A 23,969-nucleotide genomic window follows, 5' to 3' on the forward strand; every position below is an offset into this window, starting at 1 on the left:
AGTTCCTGGGCAGCCTCTGTCTCAAATCCCATTTTAGGGTGCAAGAGACCCTCACCAGGGAAGGAGCCAAGGGCGATGGTACAGCCTCGCACATCCACTGCCACCGAAACCAGGAGGGGCGATGTGCCTTGTTCCCCCCCACAGCTCAGAGCTGGGCCTCGGCATGGCGAGGAAGGGGATGTGGCAGAGCATGGGGCTCACCGCCTGGCCCATCTCTGCTCCCACACGGTGGTGGTCTCTGCAGCTGGAGGGGGAGGGAAGGGACACCCAGGGCTACACAAGCCCCCCAGGAGAGTCCTGCCCCCTTGGGGGCTACTAAACCACAAGGAGGTTCCTGCCCCCCAAGAGAGTTCTATGCCCTTCCCAGGGGGGTTCCTGTCCCCCCAGCCCCCCGACCCCTACCTCACCCCGCGGGGCGTGGCCAGCGGGGCGTGGCCAGGCGGGGATGCTGACGCAGGGGCGGGGCGGGGCGGGCAGCGGGAGGCAGCGGCGCGGTGGCGGCGGCGGCTTCCAGCGACTTCGGCGGTCGGTGAGTGCGGGCGGGGCCGGGCGGCCCCATGCTGCCCAGGGGGATGCTTCGCCCCACGCGGAACCGGGCGGAGGACGCTCTGCCCCCGTGGTCCCCCAGAGGGGCTGGGTAGGGGATGCTCAGCCTCGCTTCTGCCCCCTTGGTGGGGCTGGACTCGGGAGGCTCTACCCTTTCTGCCTTCTCGGGGATGCTCTGCCCCCCCTCCCTCGAAGGGATGCTCTGCGCCCTCCCGTGGGGGTGAGCTGGTGGGGCTTTGCTCCCCATTGTCCCCCGGGTGGGGCTGGGCTTGGGATGCTCTGGCCTGCGGTTGCCCCGCAGGGATGTTCTGGCCCCCCAGGAGGGGCTGCTTCAGTCCGGGGGTGCTTTGTCCTCCCACCCCTTTACCCTTGGAGGGGTGTCTGGGTCAGGCGGTGTGCTGAGCTCCTCCATTTCCCTTGGGTTACATCTGAGCTGGAGGGATGTCATCCTCACGCCCTATCTGGATTGTGGGGGGACTTGCTGTCCCTTGACATTACCCCCAGGCTGGGCATCTGAGCCAAGGGTTTGCTCACCCCACACACACAGCTGGCCACAAGGCAGGGGGCTGAGAAGGCAGATGTGCTCCCCCATCCCCGCTGGGTGTGCAGGCAGGAGGGGTGAAGGGGTGGGCACATCCACCTCCCCTGAGGCTGCGTGATTTGGGGGGGGGGCAGTGGTTCCTGTAACTCAGGAGTGGGGAGGGGTTTTCAGCTGTTCTCTGCCCCTGGAAGCCCCTCAGTATGGTCCCAAGCTGTCCTTTTGCACCCCCCCACATCCCCCTCATGCTGCCACCTTACAGTGAGGAGGGGGGGAAGGCATCTTGGTGAGACTGGCCCTACCCTGGCCTTCTGCTTCTCTGATTTCCCCACACTGTATCCCCCTACCTCCCTGAATACTGTCTCCAGCCCTCGAGCATCTGCCCTGCAAGCATCCACCCAGTGCAAATCTCTGGGCTGTATCAGCCCAGTGAGTGTCTGCTTGGCACTGAGCTCTGGGCTGGACCAGCTCATGGGGATGCTGGCTAGACAGATGCTCATGGGGCTGGTTCAGCCTGGAGCTTGGTAGAAGGTAAATGCCCACCAAGCTGGTCCAGTTCGGAACTGGGCAGATGCTCACCAAGCTGGTCCAGCCTGGACATTGGCACTGGGCAGATGCCCACTGTGCTCAGGGCTGGACCAGCCCAGTGAGCATCCAGCCAGCTTGGCTAGCTCCAGCTGTGCTCACACTGGTTCCCATCCTCTTGTCAGCTGGTGCCATCTCATCACAGCTGTGGCAAGCTGCCTCCAGACACCATGATTTTCTCCTGAATAACCAGCCTTTAAGGGCTTGTTTATCCCCTAAATTGCATCATTATAACAGCAATTGGCTTAGGAAGCTGGGTTTTGTTAAAGCTGTGCAAAACCTTCTGGGGACGCCCTGGTTTTGGCCAAGTCAGGGTTGGCAAAGTATTCATTTAAGCTCGTTTGCCACCATCTGCTCATACGCTGGAATGAAGTTTTCCTGGTGGGTTTGATACCACCACGCCACTTCGCGAGCGTGAGCTGGTACAGAGGCAAGGTGTGAGCTGGAGTTTGGTACCTGGATGAGTGTGCCCATGTGATTCAGGAGTTTCTTGTTTGCAGTGCTGCCCAGAAACCTGCCCAGGAGGTGGAAAGTCAGTGTTTTCATAGCTCTGATGGTCTGGGAGTCTTAGGTATCTGTGCTGTTGGGGATACCACAATGTGGTGCTCCCTGCATCTCAGGACAGTGCTGGTTGGGAAACAGGACTGATCTCTAGGGACTTCCCTAGAGATTTGTCAGGGAGCTGCCAGCACAGGATGCTGGTGCTGTCCCCGTGGCACCCAGAGGTGTTCAGTTGCACAGACGACTTCCCAGCTTTGGTGCTTGCTTCTCCTACATCTCTTTTCAAGGAGACAGACCAGAGGTTGGCTGGGACTTATATCACCAGCTGGAGGGTGATGGGGAGCCCCTAAACTAGCAGGTTTCTGAGAAATTGATGGTGGGACTGGTGATCTGGCTTTCCGGGGTGGCCAGCTCAGCTGTGACTTGGCCGATGTGGGATTAAATGGCTTGTCCATCTCTGTGCAGCTTTCTGGCTTCATGGCGAGGGCGAGGAGGTCTTGCTCTGTACCAGTGGCTTGGTCCAGCTGTGCCTCCACGCTTGCCAGCAGTTGAAGAGCAGATGCTCGGGGATTGATCTTGCTGGAGATTTGGGTTCCTGCCGGTCTCAATTGTCTAAGAACGTGCTGCCAGTAAAAAACACCCTCAAAACCTCCTTGCCCGTATCTTTTGAGGGCCCTTTTTTTCAAGCCTTGCTCTTTCAGGCAGCTCCTGCTGGGGTGCAGGGGGATAGGGACAGGCACAAGTGTGGTAGTGTGAGGAGAAGGAGGCTGAGTGAGTGCGAGCTGGGCAGATGATGGGATCGTGGTGTGCTGGCTGGGGAGATCATGGCCGTGAGTCAGTGTGAAGAGAGAGCCTAAATACTCTGTTAGAGGTGGGAGTTTGCGCTGAAGCTGAGGGAGGCAGCCCTGAAACCTCAGAGGGTGCTGAACCCAGACTTGGGTCCAACTGGAAATGCTTCTGGAGGTCTCCACTCTCTGGGGACAAGGAATGACTTCAGCGCAAGTATCTGTCCACTGCCATTTCATGTTTTCCAGCCAAGCAGACATATACTGGATTTTTTTAGCAAACCTTGAAACCTTGTTTTACAATTAATTTCTTCCTAAAGAATGCTTTGGTGAGTCTGAGGTTTCCCAGGTGATTCTCAAAAGTGAGCTGGGAGGTCTCCGGGCTGGTAGCTGGAGGGGAAGGATGCTGAGTCCATTGCCCAGCTTTCTTACCAGAGAGGTGTAAAGGCAGTAACAACCCCCTACTTCACAGGTGCTTTCTGTGAAATGCCAAGCACCAAGTATGGGGGTGACTGATGGTCCTGACTGAGGGTGAGGGCTCTGGTCTGGGCTCCACAAGTGGATCCAAGCCCTGACCAAGCTCCTGAGGGATGTGGTTGGGAGTTTTCAGTGCTTAAAGGGCCCTTCTCAGAGCAAATGATGCCAAAAGGCTTGGAGGTGGGTGCACGTGTGGGTGTGCACACACGAGTTGGCATTTGGAAGGGAAAATATCACATGAAACAACTGCAGTGTTGGGGAACAGGTCCGCATTTGGGCCCATCTGGAGTAGAAGTAGTGAAAAATGATTCAAGGCTCTTTGCTAAAAAAAGTTGTGCTGATATAATCGGATTTTTTTTCTGGGCTGTGGTCAAGCAGGTTAAAATCCTTGTGGGGACATCGTAAAGCCCTCCATTTAATTTGTGCGGTGAGGATGCCCTAAGGAATGAAGTGGGTGTTTCTCTCTCTCTCTCATTTATGTGCAAAGCTGTGCATAGAGCAACGCTGCCTGCCCCTCAGCCCCTGTGCAGCACTGGCAGTGCAGCGATTTCCATCCTGCAGTGGGGAGGTGGAGGGATCTTGGAGCTGGGTGCCAAACCTTCTCCAAAAGACAGGGCCAAAAGTCGCTGGCCAGGAGGGGGCTGACCCTGTGTCCTCCAAGTTGCCCTTCCTTTCCTGAATCTCCACCCTGGTGTTTTAAATCAGCTCATGGGTCGCTCTCTCCAGCACTGTAATCCTGCAGGACTGACAAGGCTGGAATTTATCTGAAATGCAGATAGATATTTTTTTTCAGCTCCCGGTTTTCAGTTTCTGCCACGCTTCTCTTGGCAAGCGCGAGGAAGTACCGGCTGGGTGGCTGCCTTTAATTGCATTAAAAAAAAAAACAAACGGGGGGTGTGTGGTGTGTGTGTGTGTGTAAAAAAAAAAAAAAAAAAAAAAAAAAAAAAGAAGAAGAAAGCAAGCGGTGAATGAGAGCTCATTTCCCCCATCCTCCTGTCTGTTGTGACCAATTTCCAGGAGCGGGCAGTTCCCAGGGTTTTTTGCTGTGTGATGCCCCTCTCCCCTGCAGCCTCCCAGGCAGCATCAGCTGTGCCGAGCCCCTGCCACTGCATGCTGGGGGTCACGGAGGCAGTGTCAGGCCAGGAAACGCTGGGGCATGGGCCCAGATCCTCTGCAGGGAGGTGAGACGTTGACAACGTGCGGCCGATAGCTTTAAATAGCGAGTGCTGTGCCGCGGGGATGTGCAGCAGGGAAGGATGCTCTCCTGCCTGGACTCTCCATCCAGCATCCCAGAGGGGAGAGGATCCATCGTCAGGCCAGGATGGCACAGCACCGGAAGCGACCCACTCCCAAAATTGCTGCCCATCCACCAGGCACATTGATTTAAAGCTCCTGTTTCCACCTTTTCTTGGCAGAAATGAATTTTTTCCATAATTACGAATGGGTTTTACCTCCCTGGCTAGCATTGTTTGTGATGCAGCTGATCTTCTGGGACAGAAGAAACGCACTGTTGCAGGGCTGGCTGCTGCGTGGTGCCCTGAGGGGTTTGATAGGCAAGAGGTAGGCTATCTCTTGGGCTGCACACCAGATAGCTGGAGCCTGGGGAAAGGGGAATGTTTGGCCGTGCTTCCAGCCCAGCGCTCACCTTTCTGGGAGTCTCATTAGTGCAGTACATCTTCAAACAGATCCTCTCCTGCCAAAGCCTGGCCTTTCTGGCTTCCAAAATCAGGAAAGATATTTGTAGCCTTGCTGTGGCATTAAAACAGGTGTCATAAACGTGATCTGAAGCTCTTAGGCATGAATTAAATAGGTCTGGTGGTGGTGCCTACTGCTGTTCCCCTTGCAGAAATTCATGGTGCCAGGGGCTGCAGACAGTGAGGGGAAAGAGATGGGCTTGTACAAAGTTTACAGCCTCGATAATCCAGTTAATCTGCCCCATAATTCAGTGTCTGGCAGCTGTACTAACTAGATCTTGGCCTCTTTCTAGCATCCCTCCAAAACTGCTTTGGAGGAAGGAGTCAGAAAAGGTCCAGAGGTTATTTTTGGCTGTGGCTGATTTATTCACACACTGATCAGCCAGGAAAGGAAGTTATTCTGGTCCCAAACTGTCCCACATAACCTGCAAGTACCTTGTGCGAGTGTGATTTCTCTGGGTGAAGTTGCAAGATGATGTTCTTATTTGGGGGAGTGAGCTCTCATAAAGCGCCTTGATGGCTCACTGTCCTGCGAGCCCACTCAGGGAGCTCAGGTCAGGCCAGCCCCACAGCCAGGGAATTACAGGATCTGCACCCTCCTGTCCTTGGTCCTTCAGGGACAGACCTGAGCCTTGTGTCCCTGGGGTGGTGGAAAGCACTGTGGCTTGAAATTCCTGCTTCATCCAAGGGAGCACCCAGCTAGACTGTGGGTCTCCCTGGGTGAGACCTAGGTTTGGGGAGCACAGGGCAGCATTTCAAGGCTCATTGGAACACGGCATCGGTTTGAGGCTTGGAAAGTGCCACAGCGTCTTGGACAGTTTCTCTGCAGGATGAGGTAGCTGTGGTGCTGAATGTCTTCTTGTTATGTTTGCTTCCCCTGGCATGCTGCAAAGCTGAGTTCTCTGCTCTCAGGAAGGGGTGGTGGGAATGAAGTGTGAGGGCGGCACAGCCAGATACTGCTTTTCTCCTGTGTATGCACAAGAGATTGTTTCCATGGGGCTTCCTGGTGTCGCCGCAGCTGATTTCTGGCCAGGGCTAGTGTGGGTCGGCCAGGGTGGGCATCCCTGGGACATAGCGCTGACGGTGCCTTTGCCATCCCATTGTGCCGATAATGTGTTTCCTACCCCAGCTGAGGATGGCATTTCCGTCAGCTGCATCCCCCTGCAGAGCTGCTGGTTGCAGCAGAGATCCAGTCCCTGTGCCACCCTGGTAGTTGCTGCATGTCTGGGGACGTCAGTGGCAATGTCCAGCCATGGATGCACTACTGGCATGAGCAAAGGGGGACCACATCTGCAGTGAGGAGGCAGGCAGGGCCAGGCCTGCATGGTGAGAGCGAGCCAGGCATTTTGGCTAAGGCAGGCTGGGGAGGATTGCGGGAAGCTTTGTGAGGGCAGAGGAGCTGTGAACCCAAGCCCCTAAAGGACCCATGGAGCTGTTGAGCAAACCAAATGTTGTCTGCTGCTTTGCCACTTGGAAAACTTGGCTGTGCTAGACTGTGGGTAAGTGGAAGTCCTGCAGATTCCCGTCTGCCTTTGGAGAGTTGCTGCCCTCACTCCTCCCCAGCATCGCAGCACCTGGAGGCAGGTGCCTGCAAGCTTTGTTGAGACACAGGGGACAGAACGAGGTCTCTAAGGTCACTGCAAGCATCCCTTGGAGAGACACCTCCCTGAACCCTTCCAGAGGATTGGGCTCTCCAGTTGCCATGTGCAGAATAATATGACTTAACTAATTTTAATCTAGTAAGTGTTTAATTGGAGGCAGAAGGCTCATCTTTCTAGATCAGAGCTGTGTTTCCTTTGAGCCCAGGTCCAGAAAGGGTTTGCTTTGCTGCTGTTAGCTGTCTGGTATCCAGATATGACACCCAGAGAGCAGCTAGTATTTGATGAAGAGAGGCTTCTCTTTCCTCCTTCCCAGCATCAAAACCTGGATGATAATCATTTGATTATTGCCAACACTTTGGGGCTGCCGTATTAAAAAAAAAAGAGCATTTTTCCCCTTTTTGATCATCTGCTTCTAGTTAATTTAGTTACAAGTCTTTTGCAGTGGCCATTTTTGGAGATGGCAATGAGAGCATCTCTGCAAGTAGAAATGGCTTTCGTTCTGCATGTCCTTCATATTTGCATGTATGTAAAGAAATTTTGTCTCTTAAAATGAAGCTGAAATAAGCCTCAGCATTGCTGATCACCGCGTGGCTCTTCATGAGCGCTGGTGTCGCTTTCAAATCACACGTCGTCAATAAATCTAATTCTAACTGCCCTGCAGTAAATGGCATCAGCCTGCACTTTGAGATCTCTCCCACACGTACTCCTGCTGCCTAAAAATACCAGCGCTTTAATTCTCAAATGACTTGGCTATTGTACAGCCACCATTTTTTATTTAAGTATTGCTGCATGGCTCAGTGCAGGACATCTGTTATGCTACAAAGGGTGAAATTCTGCTCTTGAAATCTGGTCTTTAAGTAATGAAGCAGCTGTGTCGATCTTTGGGGTAAATGAACATTTATTACTTTTACTCTCTGTGCTGTGAAATGTGTTAATCAGGGGTGCAGTAGTGTTCAGGGAAGCAGGGTCCAGGTGGGGAAACTCATCCCTGATGTAGCATCAAGCAAAATACCCCGCAAAACGCATCCTTTCACCAAAGAGATGGACCCTCAGTGACCGCCAAAGAAAATGCCATTGTTGTTGGTGACCTTCCCAGGGAAGGGCAGGCCAAGTGTGCTTGGCCATCTCGGGGCACGGGAAAGGCACTCCAAAATCCCTTCCAGCCCATCGCGGGAGCCCTCCAAGCCCCTGAGCTGTCCCTGTGGTGAGGAGAGCAGAGGTGAACAGACCCGTCTCCCCAACACTACCCATGAAGATGCTCTTGTGCTCAAGTACCTGCCCACTTTAGGAGCTCTTGATAACGCAGTGTACTGCACTTCGTTCCTGTTATACCCTCCGTGTGTGTGCCCCAGGTGTCTATTACATCCTCTGCAGTAAATACATAATTTGCATTTGCATGTCTGGCTTTGAGATGTGGAATACAGGGAAGGGGACTGACTGCTTCAGTTTGAGTAGCTGGTTCTCTCTGTAATGGGTGATGCAGAGGGCATGCTGGTGTTTGCAGTTCATGCAGGGCACTGGACAGACTGGTGTGTAACTTGGAAGCAAGCAGGCTTTTTTTCTTCAGCATATTTCAGCCTCTTGACCTTACTGGCAGGGCAGGGAGAGCTCATCTGTTGGTCTACAAATGAAGCCAGGGGCTAATAACATGTGCTGTGATCTTGGGGTGAAGTGGAAAACTGGCTTACTGGCTTTGTGGCATTGACTGGGGGATTTTGGAGCCGTGCTGGATGCAATGGATGTGAAAAGAGGTTCAGCATAGCTGGGAGGTGCTGAGGCTATAAAACATGAGTGATGCTCTAAATGGATGTGTTTCTTAGGAGACTTTGAATTGAAGGTATTTGGATTTTCCTCTTTCCATCTCTATGCAATAAACCCTTACACTGCTGGGGGAGTTAATTTCTGAGCTGTAAATGCTTCCTGGAGCAGTGGGCGAGCACAGGCTTGAGGCACACACAGCTAACAGAGTTGGCTGGTAGCTGGGAGTTCTACACCCTGCTGCAATATGGTCAGGCCATGAGCACAAGCGTTGATAATTCCCTCAGTCTAGGGGCGGGGGGGAAGAAAAGTATGTTTTGGAGGCTTAAAAGGTGAGGAAACCAGCTACCAGCCCCGCATAGCTGGCAGACACTGGCTACTTGGTTTCCCCCAAGTAGCTCTCCACTGCAAGTAGGAGGAAATCCAGCCATTGGAGATGCCAGGCAGGTACTGCCACTGCCCCAGGTGGGGACAAGTGTAGTGACTTACCAGGAAGAGCCACCCTGGTCTATCAGACCAAGATGCAGTAGGTCATCCATCACTCAGTGCCCAGATTTTCTCCTTCCAAGGCTCCACGTGTGCTGACCTGGTGTGCCTCAAAATGCCAAAAACCTGTTGTGGAGAAGGAAGTAGAAGGTTTTTCCCATGTACTGCCTTCACCCTCAGCTTTTTCCACCCTCTTTCCTTCAATGCAAGTGTGTACACAAGGAGAGTGACCATGGGGCAGCTACAATCTAGTCGCTGGTGAGCTGGAGATTTGCCTGAGCCTGTTCTCCCAAAAGCATGAGATTTAGCAGGATTTATCCCCAAATGATTGGGAGATGCTGATGAGTGTCCAGGTTAACCAGTCTTTGGGGCAGTTGGGGACCTTCATGGTCTCCTTTTGCCCCTCTCCATCCCCCCTTGGCTTGGTTTGAGGCTGATCCGCTCTGAGGCAGCTGCCAAGTGCACTTGGTAGTGCCCAAAGCTTTCATAAATCTGTGAGGAGTCATGGGCACAGGACAGGTGGTAATAACACCAGTAACCAGAGCAGGCTGGCTGGAGAGAGGTGGTCCGGACTGGTGGTGATAGGAGGATGCTGCTAAGGAGAAGGCGATGGTGGCTGCTGTGACAGTTTTATTGCCTCTGTCTTCCTCTGAAGATGATGGTCTGGGTTTGAAAGAGTCTGGCCTCTGTGCAGCTGCAGCTCCTGGCTCCCAGCTGCCCTCAGCCTTGCTCCGGCAGGGAGATGTGTGCAGTTGGACTCTTGCTTCTTGTTGTTTTCCAAAAAGCGAATATTGTCAGATTCAGAGCAACTCCGGCCATATCATATGCATATTAATGTGGAGCCAAAGCAAGGCTTAGCACGCACGTGTCTACCTCTGTGGATAGCTGGGGTGGGAGCTGGGTGTGTGCACATCGAGGTCTCTGCTGAGGGGTTTCAGAAGGATGTTATCTGCAAATGCAGCTCACAGAAAGCTGGGAAAGTGATAGAGAGAGATGCCAAGAAGGGAGGCTGCTGCGGGGAATCTGAGCGGCTCCTGCCTGCAAAACTCCTCACGCTGCTGCTTGTGAGATGCTGGAGAGGCAGATCAGCTGGGGAGCGCCAGCTTGCCCCCGCGCTGGGAGCAGGAAAGGGGCTTTGTGTCAGCGCTGGAAGAGCAAGAGCAGCATGACTTCAGCTCAACCTCCCAGGCTGGGATGGAGCTACCTTTGCTCTGGAGCGGCAGCCACTGAGCCCGCAATGCTGCGTGACACTGATACAGCCCAGACACTCCTCTCCCTGGCTGTCACCGCAGCAGCCTGAAAAAGCCGGGGCCGTGCAAGGCCGTGCTTGTGCTTGCCTAACGTAGGCACCGTAGGCACCAGCTGCTGCCGGCTACAGCTGGAGGCTGCAGTCCTGGCCCTGTTCCACCCTGGCTGCAGATGTTCTGGCTCAGCTCCTCTGAGGGTGGGGTGGTCCGTAGGGGGCTGGAGGCATGGGTGACCCTTTGCAGAGGATGCCAGAGGGACTGCTCACTTTGCTTTTCTGCTTGGGATTCTGGCAGCTGGGTTTGTGGCTGTGCTGATGGTGCTGCAAGCACCCTGAGAAAGCTGCTCAGGCAGTCAGAGCAGGGACCCTGTGACGTGGTACAGTGGCAGCATGGCCCAGGAGTGGCCGGAGAGCAGGATGAGGGCCTCTGTGAAGGATGCTTCAAAATATGGAGGCATTTAACGGCAGCTCCTAGAGGGCTTGCTGGTCTGCAGGGGGGTGAGGCTGGCCTGGGGCTGCTGTCTCCTGCAGCTGCTCTTGCCTTCCTTGCTGGCACAGCCAAAAGCATCCTAAATTTCTCACAGGTCACACCAGGCACACCTCCAGAAGTCAGCCCACCACTGTAGTCACCAGGGTGGCTTTCAGGGATGAGCAGAGCCATTTTCAGGTGCTTGCTCCCCATCCCACTTGTTCTCCAGCTGTTCAGCTTCCCCCATCATATCCCTGTTCTCATCAGTCATTATTTCTCTCTGGGTGGAGGCTTTTTAATAACATCTGACATTTCAGCTATTTTTGAGTCATTTCCTTTCTTCTACTCCAATTTTCTTCCTCTTCTTCATACCTAGGAACCTTTCTTTGTCTTCGGCCAAGGGGGAGGTGTCTGTTATTGCCTCTGTTATCATATTCCAGGAGGTCTGATCAGGTTAATGAAAATCTTTCCCTCTTTCTCTTGTGTGTCGCTTCCACTCCCATCTTCTTTAGCCTGGTATCTTAAGGAAATGAAACGAAAGAACTTGTGTTGTCAGGGCTTTTTTCTCCCCACGCTTGCTCGCAAATTTGTTGATCTCCCTTAGCAAATCTGATGGGGTGGAGAGCTTGAAACATGCTGGGGCTTGTGGTGGCTGGCAGGGAGGACAGAGCCAGGCCGTGCCCTGGAGGGGCATGGTGCAAGGTGCCCGTGGTGGTGCAGTGGACTGGGGCTCATTGCCCAGAGAACAGGGCTCCATATCCCACTCAGAGCACAAGGGGTGCCGAGGCTGTATCCCCAAGCCCTTTAGCTGGGATAACAGGCTGCACTGCATGGCTATTTTTGCGGTCCAGCTGTTCTTCTTGTGTTCAGGAAGGGAACCAGAGGAGGAGAGTCGCTCTAAGCTCACAGACAGGGTGTTAGTCTGTGCTTCAAGAAAACTGGGCTGTGTTTTCAGCTGCAGCCTCACGTGTGGCTCTAGGGCTCTTCCTGCAGCAGCAGGAGCTGCAGCTGGTTTAAGCTAATCTGTTGGAGTGTGAACTGCAGCGACAGAGGAGCCAGGGGAGATTTTCTGCTGCTGTCCATGCTACAGGAGGGAGAGGCGGTAGAGCTTTGCCAGTGGCTGCTGCAAAATCTGGTTCCCTGGTAGTAACATGAGGATTGTAGCACTAACTGGTGAGGGAAATCTTGGGGGTCCTGGGAGAAGCACAATGTGTCACCGGTAGTTCAAGTGCATTGGTGGAAAAGGACCAAAGTGGTTCTTGATGTGTCCTTGGAGCTCATTGCCATTTGCAACAAGAGATGGGGTACCTTATGAGTGTGTTCCCACTTTTCCCAGCCTAGATTGCGGAGAAGGATTGTGCCAGGCTGGGGAGGAGGGTTTGCTGAAGCCCTGCAGCATGGAGATGCTGTGCCCAGGCCTTGCAGTGGAGAGACAACCTGTCTGCTTGGCAATTTAGCTGCGGGCAAAGCTTTTCTGTGGGTGAGTTACTGCTCATTGGCACCAAGTTGTGTTGTAGAGCTGCACTTGGAAGGTTTCACCCTTGCTGTGCCACGTCCTTCACTTTCCATGTACATTTGGTATTTCTTTTGGGCAACCTTTTCTGCTGTTCTCTCTTCAGCCTTTGTCCCTCAGGCCTGGAGCGCTGCTGAACCTCAGCATGGCCCCTGCCTAGTCCCACTGCCAGAGGAGATGGGGGTTACTGTAGGGGGCCTTGCCTCACTCTCTGCCTGGCCCCACCAGCCACCTGCCTTCCCTTCTCCCTTGTGGTCCTTCCCAGCGTGGGGGGCTTGCTGGGTGGCACCAAGCCGGCAGAGGGCAGAAGGGCACTTGTAGCCTAGCAATGAGCAGGGTCCTCACCAGGTCCTCACGGGATCCCTTCTCCTAGCAGATCCCCAAATGTGCAATCCTGTTAGTGGGGACGCAGTGCGTCTGTGTCACGGCTCATGGACAATTTGCTTGGCCATACTTGTGGTCTGCTGAGTGGGAAGGCTTGATGGTGGGAAGACAAGACCAGCCTTGATGCCACCGTGGTCATGCGTGATACAGACGTTTGGGGTGCGTTTTGGAGCTAGGTTTCTTAACCAACTGTGAGACATGGATAAATGTAGGAGAAGGGCTTGGCAGTGCCCCCTGCTTAGGAGCTGGGTGCTTGGTTTCTCTTTCCAGGAAGGGTTTCGGTTTTCCTTTGTTCTCTCCAGCCTCTCTTTTGATGGTGGTGAGATGGGCTCTCTAATTGAGGAGATCCCAGCTGAATAATCCACTGAGGAAGCTGCTAATTTGAAGACATGTCTGTAATAATTAAATCATTATCTGGAGGGAAGTAGAGAACAGATACCAAAACCGGGCTAATTAAAATCCAAACCCAGGATGACTTGGGCTCTGGGCCAGAGCACAGTATAGTCTGTTGGGGATGTCTTCATGTGTAATTGCTTTTCAGAACATCAGTCCCACCAGAAAACCCATCTGTTCCCTGTCACGAGACCAAGATTGACCCAGAAACCCTCTTGTGTTGTCCTGTCCCATGTTCCCCAGACTAGACACAGCTAGAGGATGGTCATGTGCTTCTCAAAAGGCACAGGAGATGGCGAGGCCCAGTCTGGGTGAGTATGCAGTTCTTGGGCCTCGGGAACTAAATTCCTCCGTATCTCTGGAAGATTTGGTCCTTATCTTCTTTCAGCCCTCAGGCTTGGCCAATGTTCTTTGAAAGTCTGTTGAGATCTAGGAGCAAGGTGGGCTCATATCAATGCCTACTGCACGCATGGAAGGATTTGGACCTGCAAAGGTGCCATGGGGACCCATTGCCTGGGAGGAAGGTGGCTTTGGCTGTAGGGAGAGATGAGTCTTGTTCAGGCTGACTCTACATCTCGAGTGGGAGCACCTTGGGAGAGGTTTTGTGTGCTGCATTGCCTGTAAGGATGCACTGCGTTGCTACATATGAACCCAGCCATTGAGCTGTCCTGGGGTGTCAGTTCTCAGCAGGTCCAGATAGGTGGAGGTGGCTCTACTGAGCTGAAATGAGGTGACTGGCAGGTGTGGTTGTGATGTTGGAGTGGAGAGAGGGTCTTTGGACAGCACTTCACACTGTGCCATGACGATGGCAGATATACAAGGTGGGTGTTAATGTGCATGCCCAGAGGTGCTGTGAACGCTTTGGCTGAGGCTAGTCAAGCCTGAAGTCCACCATGTCCTTCAGCAGGGCCAAGCCCTTTGCAAAGGACAATGCGTAAAAATCCCACCTCCCATTTTCAGGATGCTGGGTCGAGAGTAAATTCAATCCTTTTGAGTTCCTGCACTGGGTTGATTTCTGGGTCAAGGAGGTATTGTTGCTCTGTCTGTGTAGACTGAAGGTCCTGATGTAGGTGGTAGCAAGGTGAAACCCAGCAGCAAGCATCGCTTTAGACAAGCTGGCACTGAATCACTATTTTGGCAGGGAAGGGCTTGCAGCTGTCCAAACCAGGGCCCCTTCCAAAACTGGTTAAGATAAATTAGTGCATTTACCTAGTAGGGACAAGGTCGGGGAGCTCTGTCTATCAGGTGTGCATGTCCTGAGCATCACTTGGCAAATGCCCCTGTATTGGCTCATCTCAGGTGGGCTGGTGGCTGCAGTCATCATCTGAGCTTGGTAAGGTGGGAGGAGGGCACAGCGTGGGAGTCCAGGCAGGGAGTCACTTCTGTTGGGGTAAGCATCCCACCAACCCTGACACTTTTTTCCCCCTACATTGCCCTGGAGTGAGCGCAGCATCGCAGCAGCGTGGTGCTGGCACTGCAGCAGTGATGTGGTGGATCTCAGGGACAGGCTGCTTTGGGCTGAATCATCCCTAAGCCAGTGCCAGTGGAGCTGGGTTCTGCTTGGTCTAACATCTGCAGGAACAGGGCACTGTAGGATGCCCAGCGTCCAAAATCATGTTGAATAGAAGCCAGAAATCGAAAGCTAGCTGCAAAACGGTCACTAAACCTTCTAGAAAATGTTGGCTCAGCTGTTGTGCTTGAGTTGTGTGTGGAGAGGGACTCCCAACCCTATGTGCATCCTGGTGGCTTGTGAGCTTTAATATGCTGCTTGCTTTTAATAGTGCATGACATTGTCATCTCAGGCAGCAGATGTGTTGCCAAAGCATTGGGTCATCCCCAACTCTTCATCCCCCCTCCAGGGATTTCAAGGTTCCTGGCCACCACATTTTTTTGAGTGCTCACAGGAGCACTGCTCAACCAGACAGACAGGGTGGAAACCACCATGCCTGCATCTCTTCCAGCCAGTTGTGCACGAGTGTAATTACCTACATTTAATTTCTCTAAAAGCCTGCTGAGCTGCAAACACTGTTCCCCCCTCTCCTCGTGATATCTCACATGGATTGGCCAAATCCGGCTCTCGCCTCCTCCTGGGGGGGTTTGGGGGATCATCCCTGGCACCGGTGCATGGCCACAGGGACGCTTGCTCAGCTCAGTTTGTGCAGGAGCTCGTTGAAGTGCTGGGGGCCATTGCAAAGTGCTGTGTCAAGGCACTCTGCATCGATGGGCGTAACGGGGGTGGATGCTTCTTGGACGTGCTTCGGAGGTGATGGGTGGATACACAGGCCAGGAGTGATGATGGCATGGCTGGGGCCACCACCTTAGTGGTCTTCTTGGGTGAGCTGGCCATCACTGTGGGACCTTGCAGGAAGCACAGTGGGGACAAGGGGACAAGCTGCTGGGGCTCTCGGTGCCAGGCATGAGGCTTTGCCTGGGGTGCACTGAGTGCTACCAGCAAGGACACAGAGCTCACTGCATTACCTTAGCTCCACAGAACTGACATTTTAAGAGGGAACAAGTTGGAAATTGAGCTGAACTAATGCCCAGTGCTGCTTTTTGTGACGATAAATGCTCAGACGAGAGCTCTGCTGACACAGAGAACTGCTGCATCACTGCAGACACGACACTCCCCACGCTTTCTGGAGCTATTTTGTGTTAGTTCCCTCAATTTGAAGCTTACGCTGTTTTTTTCAAATCCCCCAAATCAGGGGAACAGTGCTGGGTCACTGTATTTCCTCTGGTTGGTCTCTCTGCTCATCCAGCACAGTCCTGAGCATCCTTAGATCATGTGCTGGTGCAGAGGAACAAGGATGAAGGCAGTGCTGGGCATGTACCATTGGGACCACTGCAGGCAGGATGGGTGACAGGATCACCAAATGGCATGGTGATAGCATGGGCTGGAGCATGCTCACTTACCCCTGGGGTGCCTTGGGGACATCTCAAGGGGATGGTTGCTCGGTGGCACCCTTGTCTCTCCCCACTGATACACCGAGGCTCCCAGCTGGGATGGGGACCACACTGGGTAGGGAGCTGGCTGGTGTCCGTGGCTGCTCTGCCCTCCAGGCCACCTGGCCCTGCTCCATCTGCCTGGGCTGCAGGACATGGCCTTTCTGCCCCATAAACCATGCGGGTCATTAGCTGGGGGACAGGGGTGCTGGTTAATGAAGAGAGAGAGGAAGGAGAGGGCTGGTGGAGCTGGGTGAAGCCCTCGGGGACTCTGCTCAAAGCTCCCTGCTGGGTCTAACACAGCTCGTGACATTCACAAAAAGCTTGATTTGTTCTTCCCAATCTCCTCCAGTACTTGGGATCTCTGGAGGGAACTGGACTTAAATATCCCTTTTGTCTTCCTTGTGGACTACATCTAGGAGGAATAAGCTCCAGATGGTCGACTAATTCCACCATTCTCCTGAAAGGAGACAACTTCTATTTTCCTTCTCAACTCAGTTCTCAAAGCACATCATCTTCAGGACCTCCGCCTCACTCGCGCAGTGAGCTGGGAACATAGTCTTCTGCTTCTTGGTGTTTGAGGATGTGCAGGGGCAGAATCATCACCAGAACCTCCTTCTTGCAAGAAACAAGCCTTAAAAATGCAAGACAAATGCAGGAGAAGCCTTTCTGCAGCACTGTCTGACCAAGGCTGGCACTTGGCGCTTTCCTGCTGCTCTGGCTGGAGGCTGTGTGGCTAACTGTGCATAACGAAGAGGGTGGGTTGAATAAGTGGACTTGCTGGATGTGGGTTAGGCAGAAGCAGACAGAGCTCTAGTGTCTGTGCCTTGCCCCTGGCCACCTTTTAAATGTCACTGTCCTCAGATGTCCCTGTACGGCTGCTTATGCCATGCCATGTCCTGTCACTCGCCATGAACCATAGGGATGAGACGCCGGGAGCTGGCACCCGGCTGCCTGGGTCCTGATGGGCACAGGCACCGTGTGAGTGGCAACAGGGTTATTCCAGCCTGGCTTGGGGGTGCATGGGAGCTGTGCTGGAGTTTGTCTCCATCTCTGCATGCTCCTTACTGACACCAGTCCTGTCTTCTGTTCTCCTCTGCCAGCTTCATCCACCCCTTCCAAACCATGTGGGGGGACAGACAAGATGCCAAAGGACCATGACTTGGCCAGGGAAGGTTGTGGTTATCCTCGGCATGAGGATGATTGGGAAGAAGAGCAGGTTTCAACCAGGTGGGGATTTAACCCTGCAATCCTGCCTTGCCCTAGAGAGCTGAGCAGCCACAGCTCAGAGATCCCATCCACCCACGTGTCCCAGCAGGAGTGGAGATGCATGGAGTATGTCTGAGGTTTTTTTCCCCATGAATATTGCAGAGCTGTTCTGGTGCTGGATCTGGCCCGAACATCCTGAGAGCCTGGCTGCACAGAGCTGAGAGTCACGCTGGTATCCTGCTCCTCACCAGGGCATGTCTGCAGCTGTTTAGTAATTAGCAGTGCCATCAGAAAAGGGATTAAATACCTTGCTAAAGTTACTTAGCACAATAAAGGGAAAGCAGAAGGGATGAATACAAGGGGGACACACACCCCACTCCACCCCATCTCTTGAATTACCAAAACCATCTAAGTTGCCCCTGGCTGGGATCATCTAATGCCCAAGCCAAGATGTCACTGCTCTTCTTGAATAGGAAGGACTAAAACCTCCGGTGTTTTGGGAGTACGGAGGAAAGCAATGTCCTGCTGCATCTGGAGAGTCCCTGAATTGCTTGCAGGTGGGATGGGGAGCATGAGGCAGGCTTGGGGTGCAGGTCTTACCGCCTTTATCTCTGCTTGTGTGCTAAAGTGGTTGATGGTGTGTTGCAGAGCTCTGGAGGCCCCCCCATGGCACGGGTCATGCTCCAGGACCATTATTTTTCCCTTTCAGGTTGTGTTGGCTGTGAAACCACTCTAAGTGTGATGCAGAAATGTGTTCCCAAGCCTGCCATGGTCCAGACTGGAGCCAGCAGCACTAGGCATTTTCCTGGTCTGTCCTCTGTGGCTGTGAACGCCCTCTAATACTTCCCAAATTTCACACTGAAAGCCCAGTCTGCCTCTTTGGCTCCCCAAATTACCTCCCTGGGCTTTTCCTCAACACCACTCAAAATCTGTGGTCCAGTGAATGATAGTGGCAAAATGCTTAACACCTGCCTGAGCGGGGCAGGGAGTGAGGTGCTACGCTGGGTCCTGGGGAGGTCGCTGAGCTGCTTTCCCTTTCCACCACTCATGGAGCTGGTGTCCAAATTTTATAATGGGAAATGGGCAGGTGTGTAGCTGATATGTGGGAGCAGTTATTGTTGCTGAGGCTCGTTGCACGGAGGGCCGTGCTTAGGGTGCGGATGATGTTCCTGGGTGTGAAAGAGATGCCAGCAAGCTGGGCGATGTGGTGGAAACCCTGAATCTTGGGCAGATGAGGCATGCAAGCTGCTTAGGGCGAGCAGCCACTGCATTAGGATGCACATGGTGTTGGCTGTGGGATTTCTTTACAGGCAGCAGCCTTGTGTGTTCCCTGGGCTGGGCACAGAAGCCCAAGCTGCCTGCTGTAGTGTGGGTACCAGGGCTGGGGTGGGTGAAGAGGCACCTCTGCATCTTTTCACAGGGTTCGGGTGCACCCACAGTGCAGATTTCAGCAGCCCCCCTGCGTGCTGGTGACACTTCCCCCATCACTGAATAAATTAGCACCAGCAAGTGCTCACAGTGTGTGACTAAAGCAGGGCAGGGACTGGTTTGTCAGTGAGGAGGAGGGCTCCCGGCTCCAGGGCGTTAGGCTCCCAGATGAAATAACTCTTTATCAAAAGTGTCATGGGGTGGGGGGGATGTACCCCTGGCAAAACCTCAAGTGAAATCGTGGAAAATCACCAGCCATCCTCTGACTCTCAGCGATGGTTGAGGTTATGCCCTGCTATTGGGGAAACTGAGGCACAAACCCTCACTTTCCCAAAGGTGAGGGGGCTTCTGCAACAATGCCGCCTCTGTGACAAGCACATGATTTTCTCCCCCCAGTTGTAGACTGCTTCTCTGTGCCGTCCCCTCTCAAAGGAGTCTGCATCCACCTTGGGCTGGAAACCAGCCTAATTTCTGGGATCACAGTGCTCAGCTTAGCTTGGAGATTCTTCTAGGGACTAGTTAACCTTGACATGCTGCTTCCAGAAGAGCTGTGGCAATTGCATTTGCCTCTGCTGCTTGTTTAAACTAACCTTGAAAGAGGCAGAAATCAAAGGCTTTGTCCTAACAGAGCAAAGGACATAGGGTTTGGTTGCAAAGTTATCGAAAAAAAGGACGAAACAGCCACGTGCATGTACAGGGATGGCAAGTGGACCAGCTATTGAAAAAGGAAATGATTGTAACCAGTGTTGTGGCTTTTTTGTGTCGGGTCGGTTGCTGTTAATACCCCTTCTTGTCTCCGTGGATAGATCTGAGTGCAGACCACATCCTGGAAGAGGGATGTGAGCTCAGTGTCATGCATCAGGCACATCCTTCTCCTCCCTTCCAGGGAGTCCGGCTCACAGCACAAAGTGGTTTCCCAACCACTCACCCATTGAAGGAATCGCTGTTTCCTTGTCGTGTCAGCAGTGCTGCTGGACTTCTGTAGAAATCCGCTACAAAACAGTATCGGTGCAGGTGACTGGGGCGGGATTGTGGTGACAGGATTTGAGGGATTTGGTTTGTGTTTCTAGTGGTTTGGGGTAGCCCCTTCTGCCTGCTGGGGCAGGTCTGCAGCGGGGTGAAGTCCAGCTCATGGGCTTGTTACAGTGACCATGTTCCCTTGCTTCACCAGCATGCTTGCTGTGCTCCCACATGAGCTCCTGGCCACACTGGGATCCTCGTGGGTTTAGCAGCAACTTCAGACCTGTTGTCCTCTCTCCTCTTTGTCTGTTTTTGTCTGTTGCAAACCCAGAGATAAAGGTGTGCCTGGGCTTGCTGAGTCTCTGGGCCAGGCTTTGGGTTCCCACTTGTCAGACAGATCATCTGCTTTGGAACCCCTCCAAGGCTCATCCCTGTCTGTCATGTCACCCCAAAGTGCCAAGGCAGGGGGGTTGTGTGTTGATGTGTCTTTACCCCAGCAGAACCTTGCCATGCCAGATTCCTCCTTGCATTTGAGATCGTCCCTTTCTCTGGGGTCAGTTGAGGACACGTAGCACATTTTGGAAACAGGGAAACTGAGTCAGGAACCATAACATGACTGATACAACATTTTCCAAGGGGTGTCACGGTCCTGTAAAATGGTATACGTGACAAAGTTAGGTGCCAACCTCTGTTAGGGGTGTTCACCATCCTCCACACTATGCACCCCATATCTGCGCTGGAGGACCCGACAGAGATTTCAGCTCATCGTCTGACAAGCTTTTTGTTGTGGAACAATTGTGTTTCTGCACAATGGCGAGGAGCAGGTGGCTTTCTGAAAATACCCACTGGAAGTTGTGTGTAATGCCTCCCCTCCCACTGGGAAGTATAAATATCGGTTGAATACTAACACTTTACTTCTCCCTGCAAAGAAACAGCCAGATCTGGACATTTTTCCTCCTGGTTTCTCCTCTGGCTTAGTGCCTTGGAGCAAGCAAGGGGTGAGGATGGGAACCGCTTTTTGGTTTTGGAGCAAGCCTTTGGGGCAGAAGCGTGCCCATTAAGGTAAGATACTGGGAGTAGCTGTCTCTTGTTGCTTGCAGTCTCCTCTTTCCCCATGCTTCAGGTGCACCCGCTGCTTCCCTGCCACCTCTGAGACAGGTCCAAAACCTGGAGACGCTGCCCAAATGTCCTGTCCTTCCAGGGTTGCATCTCCAGCAAGGGACAAGTTGGGCATTGTCCCCTGGGGAGCAAAGGACACATTGCTGTGGGTGTGGGGACCCCAGGTGACTTCCCAGGCCTGGATGAGAGAAGAGGCACCACTACATCTTTTCTCAGGTCTCAATCACATCCATAGCACAGTTCTCTGCAGCGGTGATTCTCCCTCTGTGAATCCATCTTACCCTTTAGTATGTGATCATTTGCTGCTAAAAATTGGCACCTTACTTCTATCTAGAATACCTCATTTCCCTTATTATCCCTGGGTGTCCTGGCCACGGGTTGTCTCTGGCATCAGCCAGGTACCATCTGTGCGGTACCCTGCCGTTGGCGGGGCTGCATTAGGGAATGTGGAGGCACCATCACCATATGGGCCCCATGGTAAATTGGATCTTCCTTATCCTTCTCAGGGGACTGGAGGTCTCCAGAGGCCACAGTACATCCTGGGAGTAATGTAAGGACTCTGGAGAGATGCTGGGATGAGGCTGTGTCTGCCAATTGGTTTTCTTATCAAAATGCAGCTTTTTCCCTGTGGATTGCCCAGAGTGGAGAAGCCAGGGTGCTTGAGTTTGCAGATGGGGCTGCTCAGATCCAGGCTTGTAAAACTGTAAAAAACCTGTAGAGTATATAGATAAGGGTCTGTGCCCAAACATAGGGATAGAGGGAGGAAAGGAAGGATGGAGAGAGGCCCTCGGGGTCTATGGGGCTTTAGAGAGGGATGTGAGGAGCTCCTGGCACACGTGGAGCTCAGCTGGCTATCTCCAATGCAGATAAGCCCCATCTAGACGCCGTGGCACAAGCAGCAGCTGTCCTGTGGTTGCAGGGCAGAAGCACCTTGGGGAGGTGAAATCTCAGCCGGTGGCCCGCATGAGCATGTGGCCAAGGCATCTCCAAGACTTGTTGCAGGTGAAAATTTCCGTTTCTAGGCTCTGCACTTAAAAACGGCAATTCCCACTGTTGAGCCAAGGCACTTCAGCACCCTCTTTGTCTTGTGCGCAGGAATAATTTCCGTTTTCTCAGCCTCTAATTACCACATCTCCCACCAAGCGTAAAATGGAAAGCGGGCCCTGTGGGTTGGTGGAGATGCTGAGGATGTTCCTGCTCTGCCATCCACAAGCTGTCTCACAGCTTGATGGGTCAGGACTGACCTTCCCCGGGGCAGACCATGGGGATTTGGTGGCTCAACATGTCCTGGCTGCTCCAAGGTGGTGTCTGACTTCAACGAGGGTAGGAAGGACTTATGCCAGGACATGGTGCTCTCTGCAGAAACACTGGAAATGTCAGGATACAAGACTTTTACAGCCTGTCCATGTAATCATTTTCAACAGAGCATCACAAAGAAAAGGTAAAAAAAGAAGTCCTGCAAGGAAAAAACAACAGCAGAAGGGCATCACCCTCCTTCTTCCTCTTGGGTCTGGCTGGGAAGGGGTCAGTGGAGGATGCTGGGACCCCGTCTTCGACTGGTTTGGTGGAGGGGAAGCTGTCCTCATGCTGGTGAGCTGCAAGCAATGGGTACTGGTGTGGGCTCTGCTGCACTGACTGTGCTGCTCTTTTGAGGCCAGGTTAGGCAGCTGATGAGGATTTTCTAGGAGCAGAAGAGATCAAACTGACGTTTTTATGGGATGATCAATCTCCATGAGCTTGTTGCCTCCAAGGTGTGCGTTAAACCCTCTTTGCCAGCTGCCTGCTGGGGTGATGATCTTGCTGACAGAGCCGTGGAGGTTTTTTAGTTTCTCTTGTCAGGGCTGAGATGAGAGTGAAGCTGTTCAGAGAAAAAATGCAAGCCTGTCTCTGCCTCAATGCACAGGCGGTTTTGTGTGTGGATAAATGCTGGGTATGCTTCTCGCTCTGGTGGAAAAGAGAAAGCTGGGGTGCTCCCTGGGACTGAGCATATCCCACAGGCTTGCTACGGAGTCATGCCGAGCAAATAATCAGCTCAAGGGCAAAAAAAACTCCTCTGCTTTCCATGAGCTGCTCCATGTCTGGGCACCATCATTGCAAACCGGCCTCTCCAAGCAGGCAGTGCGTGACTGTTCTGTTTTCCATCTCAAAGAGTGGGGAAAGCATCGTTTGGCTGGGGGGGTATAGTAAAGCAAGCACGTTTTCACTGGCAACAAACCTGCTTCCAGCAAGTCTGTGCCTGGCAGCCCTGCGGGACTAAAAATACTCAGCAAAGGGCTAGAGCTGCACAGTGTCTGTTTTCTCAGCTCACCAGCTGTCTCCTCACATCCTCGCTCCTCTACCCAATGATTATCCCATCAGTTAAGGCCCTCTAAACTCAGGCAGTAACATTTATGTAGTTTTACCAAACACAGTTGAAAGGTTGAGATTCACAGGCGGTGTTTTGCTGCTAATTGCGAGCAAGCTCGGACCTCTCCGACATCCAGTGCCGAAGGGCTGCTTTCAGTCTGCCCTCACTGCTGTAAAATCACCAGCAAAGTGTGTGATGTGCTCGGAGTGTTGTCCGCACTGACATCCTCAAGGTCCTTAAAAGTGACCGGTTGGACATGGAGGTCTGCTTAGGAAATGCTGAGCTGCGCTCTGCAGGGACAGCATCTTTGTGTGTGCAGCTGCAGCTGGGCTCCCAGGGGAAGAGATGTGTGGGAATGGGTGATTCTCTGTTGCTTTTGGAGAACAAAGAAAATCCCAAGGTTTGAGGTGGTACAGAAATGAGAAGATGCTTGTGTTGAGGGGAGCTGACCCTGGGCAGGAGCTTCCTGCATGTGTTCCTGCACATCCCTGCACCCATGCACATTCCTACTCATGTGCACATCCCTGCATGCATGGATATTGCTGCACATGTGCATGCCCCTGGTGTGTGCACACCCCTGCATGCTCGCCCATGCCTGTTGCTCGCTGAACACACTTCCTGCTCCAAAAGGCTTGAAGGCAGCAGGTGCAGAAGACAAGCGGACTTGTGCTCCAGCCCCTTCCCCAGCTCTGTTGCCCTTCTCTGGACACCCTCCAGCATATATAGCATATAACACATGTAACAGGATATAGCTGTGCACAGGAGCAGGTTGCAGTGAAGCAAAGTAGCGCATGGGTTTACCTAAACTGCCCCAGCCACCTGTGCGCAAGCTCAACCATGGGGGAAGCAAAAAGAAAATTAGCCCTTGGGTGATGCCTAGGGTAAATCTGCGCTGCCTCCTGCACTGTGTGGGTTCAGCCCCTTGGAATACCTCCATGGGGTGTGGGGAGGCACCACTGCTTTGCCGGGACTGGGGTCTGTGGAGTC

At 53.1% G+C, this 23,969-nt stretch overlaps 1 protein-coding gene and 1 long non-coding RNA gene across 14 annotated transcripts in view; one reads left to right on the forward strand and one right to left on the reverse strand.

Annotated features, from left to right (window-relative positions):
• Positions 1–87: 87 nt before the first annotated feature.
• LOC119158542 lies at positions 88–22,155 on the reverse strand. Its single transcript, XR_005107899.1, has 4 exons — positions 22,126–22,155; positions 7,379–7,382; positions 5,116–5,120; positions 88–97 (listed from the first exon to the last, which is right to left on the reverse strand). It is a non-coding gene; the product is annotated as an uncharacterized LOC119158542 (long non-coding RNA).
• Positions 472–23,969, forward strand: part of PPFIA4 (PTPRF interacting protein alpha 4) — a 57,623-nt gene continuing 34,125 nt past the window's right edge. For 12 of the 13 annotated variants that reach the window (XM_037410625.1, XM_037410627.1, XM_037410628.1 and 9 more), the window contains exon 1: positions 474–529. The gene's annotated coding sequence lies outside the window, so the exon portion shown is untranslated. Of the gene's footprint in view, positions 530–20,445; positions 20,579–23,969 lie in introns of all 13 variants that reach the window. The other variant, XM_037410626.1, reaches the window with a different exon arrangement.

The sequence above is a fragment of the Falco rusticolus genome, chromosome 17 (assembly GCF_015220075.1).
Source record: "Falco rusticolus isolate bFalRus1 chromosome 17, bFalRus1.pri, whole genome shotgun sequence".
Lineage (NCBI taxonomy): Eukaryota > Metazoa > Chordata > Aves > Falconiformes > Falconidae > Falco > Falco rusticolus.